The 6000-nt window shown below is 36.5% G+C and overlaps 1 protein-coding gene across 5 annotated transcripts in view; it reads left to right on the plus strand.

Moving 5' to 3' along the window:
• rarab (retinoic acid receptor, alpha b) overlaps positions 1–6000 on the plus strand; it is a 139316-nt gene that overhangs the window by 51114 nt on the left and 82202 nt on the right. For all 5 annotated transcript variants that reach the window (XM_084407753.1, XM_084407754.1, XM_084407752.1 and 2 more), the window contains exon 2: positions 3513–3584. The gene's annotated coding sequence lies outside the window, so the exon portion shown is untranslated. The remainder of the gene's footprint in view (positions 1–3512; positions 3585–6000) is intronic.

Here is a 6000-nt window from a genome sequence, read left to right on the forward strand (position 1 = left end):
CAGGGGCATTAAGTTTTTTTCATTGTGACATTGTTTTCATGCAAAGTAAGCCCTTTTCACTCCAATTTTCATAAATTTTAGCTTAATGTTTTTATTACTTAAAAGCTTAATATTTTAGCTTAATTTTAGCATAAAACAATATGCAGTGAGTTCTAAAAGTTTGAGACCACTTTAAAAAATGCTCTTTAATTATTTTTTCTTAATAAGAAATAACACTTTGACCTAACACTTTGAGTGAAAATGTATTATTTATTTCTTTTAATTTCTTTCTTTTTTTTTTAAATCCAGGTTTCAATGGGGAAATTGTATTATTTCAAATATAAAGTATTTACTCATCATGCTAATATTTGTTGTGTTACCTGTAATGTATAGTCATTTTAACCCTGGATGTCTATTCCAAGGTGACATGCCAAAACAATGAGTGCCAGCTTCTGCTTGACAGAGATGTCAGGAAAGCCTGGAAGAGCTCCTGTCTACCAGAGACAGTTGGCTTTTAATATAACAGAAATAGAAGGAATCTGATGTGTTGGGAACAACACTGTGTTTCATTGCGCTATTGCTGTCACCTCTTTAAAATGTCACGCACTCTGTACACGAAGCACCATCTGAAGGTCGGGACGGGTGAGGAGACCACTGTTGATAGCAGAGCACTTTGACAGAACAGGTGACCTGCTGACAAAGCTTTGTCAGTCTGAGTAGATGGCACATGTGGCCTCAGCGCTGCGTGAAGCAACATTTCAAACTGCTCTTGAAGGTCCATCACTGGCACCTTGTTTCAGATTTTGAGTTGAGAAGGAGTAGACAGGTAACTTTCAACTAATCAGATTCTTTCGGATTAATGAGGACAAATTTAGCAGACACAGTGCTTGATGATTTCTGCATTTTGTCATTTTATTATTTTCAAAAAGCCTTTCTGTAGCTTAAACTGTAAGCATGGTGCTAGCAACCCTAAAATCATGGGTTCAGTTTCCAGGGAATGCATGCATTGAAAAAGCAATGTAGCTTGAATGCAGTTTAAGTTTCTTTGGGTAAATGTGTTCGTATGTGTACACTTATCACATGACAATTTTAGAATCATTAGATTTAAATTTGTCTTGAATATGCTTTTTTTTTTTTTTTAAAGGTTTTAAGCATATGAAACCAACTCGAATACAAAGATAACTTTGTTGAAACCTTTCATAAAGATGCACGTCATTTCTATCTTGCAATTGTTAAGAAATATACACTAAACTAAATTATAAACGCAACACTTTTGTTTTTGCCCCAAACTTTTGTTTTGGGTCCGAAAACCAGTCAGTATCTGGTGTGACCACCATTTGCCTCACACAGTACAACACATCTCCTTCGCATAGAGTTGATCAGGTTGTTGATTGTGGCCTGAGGAATGTTGGTCCTCCTCTTAAATGACTGTGCAAAGTTGCTGGATATGGGCAGGACCTGGAACACGCTGTCGTATACACCGATCCAGAGCATCCCAAACATGCTCAATGGGTGACATGTCCGGTTAGTATGCTGGCCATGCAAGAACTGGGATGTTTTCAGCTTCCAGGACTTGTGTACAGATCCTTGCAACATGGGGCCGTGCATTATCATGCTGTAACATGAGGTGATGGTCTTGGATGAATGGCACAACAATGGGCCTCAGGATCTCATCACGGTATCTCTGTGCATTCAAAATGCCGTCAATAAAATGCCCCCTGTGTTTGTTGTCCATAACATACGCCTGCCCGTACCATAACCCCACCGCCACCATGGGCCACTCGATCCACAACGTTGGCATCAGCAAACCGCTCACCCACACGGCGCCACACGCTGTCTGCCCTGTATAGTGAAAACCGGGATTCATCCATGAAGAGAACACCTCTCCAAAGTGCCAGACGCCATCGAATGTGAGCATTTGCCCACTCAAGTCGGTTATGATGACGAACTGCAGTCGGGTCGAGATCCCGATGAGGACGACGAGTATGCAGATGAGCTTCCCTGAGACGGTTTCTGACAGTTTGTGCAGAAATTCTTTGATTATGCAAACTGAAAAAAGTCTTAGATCTTTGAGTTCAGCTCATGAAAAATGGGGGCAAAAACAAAAGTGTTGTGTTTATAATTTTGCTCAGTGTACAACAAACAGGTCCCAGGTTACCAAATGACAAACTGCAGTTACCTGTAAACGTACACACATGCACAAAAGGTAGTGTATATCAGTTTTTTACTCCAAGTTTGATGGAGTAAGAGAGTAGTCTGACGTTACTTCAGCTTTTCACTCTCAAAGTACACTTAGTGTTGTCAGGGTGGTTGAGGACAATCTCTCTGGCACACACACACACACACACTACTTTTCCTTCGCTGTCACATTTTTCTTACTAAGCGTTCAAAAACAATAAGCATGAGCACATGATGAGACAGGAAATGTCAGGGATAGAAAAATCACGCTCTTCCATCTCTTGCACGTCTTCTGTTTCCTCCTTCTATATATCTGATATGTAGCTGCAATCCTCCTGATGAGTTTGACCTCTAAAATCAGCTTCAGTAATCCATGAATCAAGACCTTCAAACTGTCTGAAACACATGACTCTTTGTTGTCACCTCGTTTATAAATCACAAAGCCTGTCACCAGATGACAAGAGGGTCTTTTAACTGACTTCACTGGAATATTATTTGACAGGCGCAAGAACCTTTGAAGTCAATGAATGAATTATTTATTAATGCATCTGATGTTTTACAAGTGTGCTATAGGTTAAAATTAAGGGTGGGGGAAAAGCGATAGGCAATGTTTTTTTCTGCCCCTAAATTTGATTGATTTATTTATTTTCTAAATTGTATTATCAGGTCAAATAACCTGAAAATAACATGACAATTGATATTGTCATGGCAACAATTTAGAATTTTAGTTTTAGTTTTGAAAAAAGCAGCTTTGCAACAATTCACTGCAAGCATGTAAAAAAACACACGCTCAGTTATTTCGACCAAAATCCAAACTATGAACAAGGTAAAAAAAAGAATTGTGCAAAACAATTAAGTAAAAGTAAGTTAAAAAAAAATCGCCACTTATAACAGTCTTGAATAACTTTACAGGCTTTACAGAATTGTAATATCGTGACACATAATGTATAGATTTGTTAGCTTTGATTTTATGTGGCAATATCATTATGGTTGTCATTCTTATGTGTCTCATGCTACTTCGCTTTTCACTCTAAGCCTCTTCCGTAAAGAATACAAAATTAAACATCTTTATCTGTTTCAATTAGTGTGTGGATGACTGATGGGCCAGAGAGGATATGAAGAGTTCAGATGCAAAAGCCTCTAAGTGCCCTCTGAAATCTTCTTATAGAATGATAATTTTTATCAAGCTTGTATATTTAAGTTCAGTAATTTCACTTAAATGACAATTAATAGGTCATTCTAGAAGAAAATTTCAGATGGCACTTAGAGGCTTTTGCATCTGAACTCTTCATATCCTCTCATATCTGTACCCGGTGCCCTAAATCTCTATATCCCGGTCTCTTTTTCTCTTTCAGGTGTTTCTCTCTGGTGTGGTGCTGTTCCTGTGACTGTCTGAAGAGATTTAAGACAGAGAAATCCAGCAGCAGGTAACTCTACTCAGTTATTAAAGCTGTTTTATTTGGCCCCTTCTTAAAGAATTCGACAGCAGAAGAAATGGGCAATAAATGAGTTGGCGTCAAAAAAGAACAGAGAAAATGGATGCTTGTCATATTTTATTTCCATGTAGCTTCTAATCAGATTGTAGCATCTTAAAGAGCGTTTCGAATGCCAACCAGGATATGAGCTTCATGTGGAGTTTGTTTCCCTCCTCCAAAATCCATCACTATAAATCATGTCACTCCTAGTCACACAGCACAGCTCTGTAAGCACACATGCAGAACGCTAAAATGGATACAAATCTTCCTGAAAATGAATTGAGTTGACTGTAGATGTAGATTTGGGTATGGACAGTTGGGACGTGTCCATGCCACAGTTAAAAGACCAATATATATAAAGTGAATATGGTTGTGTTTGAATTGAACATTTTTCAAAATGGAAATATTTTATATTTGATGTGATTTTGTGTGAGTTGCTTTGTTTACTCATGAGCTTTATTTTAAGGTGTCCGTGTTAGTGTAATTATGCATTTAAGTACTGTGTAATAATAATTAACTACATGTACTTACTATGGGGTTAGGATTGGGGTATGGTTTAGGTTTAGTTGCATGTAATTGTGCATAATTTATAGTTATTACTACAGTAAATACATGTAAAGTCTTAAAAGTTTTTTAACTTGTGTGTTTTCTGTAAAGTGTCGGGCAGCAATGCAGAGACATTATAAACAAAAAGAAAACAGGAGTAAGTAGTAATCTAGTCAACCTTATTGGTCCCACTTTATATTAAGTGGCTTTAAGTACTATGTACTTACATTGAAATTAATAATTTGATACAATGAATTTATTGTGTACATACATGTTTTTACATTGTACTTATATTTTGAAAATACCTACATGTAATTACAGCTGTAATTAATTTATGTAATTACATTTGTAATTACACTGTTGACCCTTCCCTTACACCTTAACCCACCCTTAAACCCACCCATACCACCACACCTGTCCCTAACCTTACCTGTATCACACCTCAATAGCAGCACATGGGTTTTACAATACAACCTGAACACAATTAAGTACATTGTACTTATTTTTCGATGTAAGTAAATGGTACTTAAAGCCACTTAATACAAAGTGGGACCACTTTATTTATAAAGCACTTTATACAAAACCGATTGTTTCAAAGGAGCTTTACAGTTTTCAACAGGAAATAATAATCAATGGTGTAAACAAAGTTCAATGGGGCTGTAAAGCAGCTTTAAAAAGACAATAGTATGATTGTTCAGCTGAGGTCAGCACAGTGTTGATATAGTTCCGTTCAATAGCTGTATAAAGTTCATCAATGATGAAATGAGTTCAATTTAACTATAAAGCAGCTCTGGAGAAAACCGTGATGTCATCTTCCTGCTCAGTTCAGTTCTTATCGGATAGTGTCAGTGCAGCCAAATCAATAATATTGCTGAATATTAAGTAGTTTGTTGTTTAAATATTAATATTAAGTAGTTTGCAGTCTTTTTAGTTCAGGTTTTGTAGCCTCAAGATTTTGACTTGTATTCAAAATCATTGTATTTAAGAAATAAAATATTCTTTCTTTCTTTTGTGGAACACAAAATAAAATACACTGTAAAAAAATTCTAACCTCCCTAACTCAAAATTTTCTAGTGACTGATAACATCTAAATTTTTCAATTGGCCCAAGTGAAAATCTGTAAATTTAATTTGATAATTTACAGAATTTCACTTGGGCCAATTGAAAAATTTAGATGTTATCAGTCACTAGAAAATTTTGAGTTGGGGAGGTTAGAATTTTTTTACAGTATATATATTTTTTATATATTTATCGAGTTTTTTTTTTTTCCTTCTGTACAATGAAAGTCAATGGTGTCAATGTTGTTTTGGTCCCCATTGACACAAACAGTTCTCATGTTCCACAGAAGAAATAAAGCCATTCAGGTTTGGAACAACATGAGGATGAGTAAATGATGACACATTTTTGAGTGAACTGTTGCTTAAACTTTTTTTAATGTGCTTTACTGTACTTTTGTTTTTGTACAATGCAATTCACAAGGCGTTTAATTAGTTCTCGATAACAAAAAGCAAACCAGATTCACATCAAAAGGAGCATAAAGACCCCACAATGCCTTGTCAGCTCCTAAAAAAAACATTGCAAATTATTTATTGTCTCTTTCGCTCATTAGCATGTAGTTTACATCCTTTATAAGACAAGAAAGCATGTGGTTTCTCCTCTCAGAGTGGTTCCCCTGCGGATCAGCGGAGGGAACTTGGCGAACGCGCATCACCCCAAACACTTCAATGTTATCTTCTCTACTTCCTCCTCGTTCCCACTGGGACTCTCGTCCTCGCTTTGAAGTTGCTGCACTTGAAAAAGACATCTCATGCATGCTGAGAGG

The sequence above is a fragment of the Rutilus rutilus genome, assembly GCF_951802725.1.
Source record: "Rutilus rutilus genome assembly, chromosome: 1".
NCBI classification, from domain to species: domain Eukaryota; kingdom Metazoa; phylum Chordata; class Actinopteri; order Cypriniformes; family Leuciscidae; genus Rutilus; species Rutilus rutilus.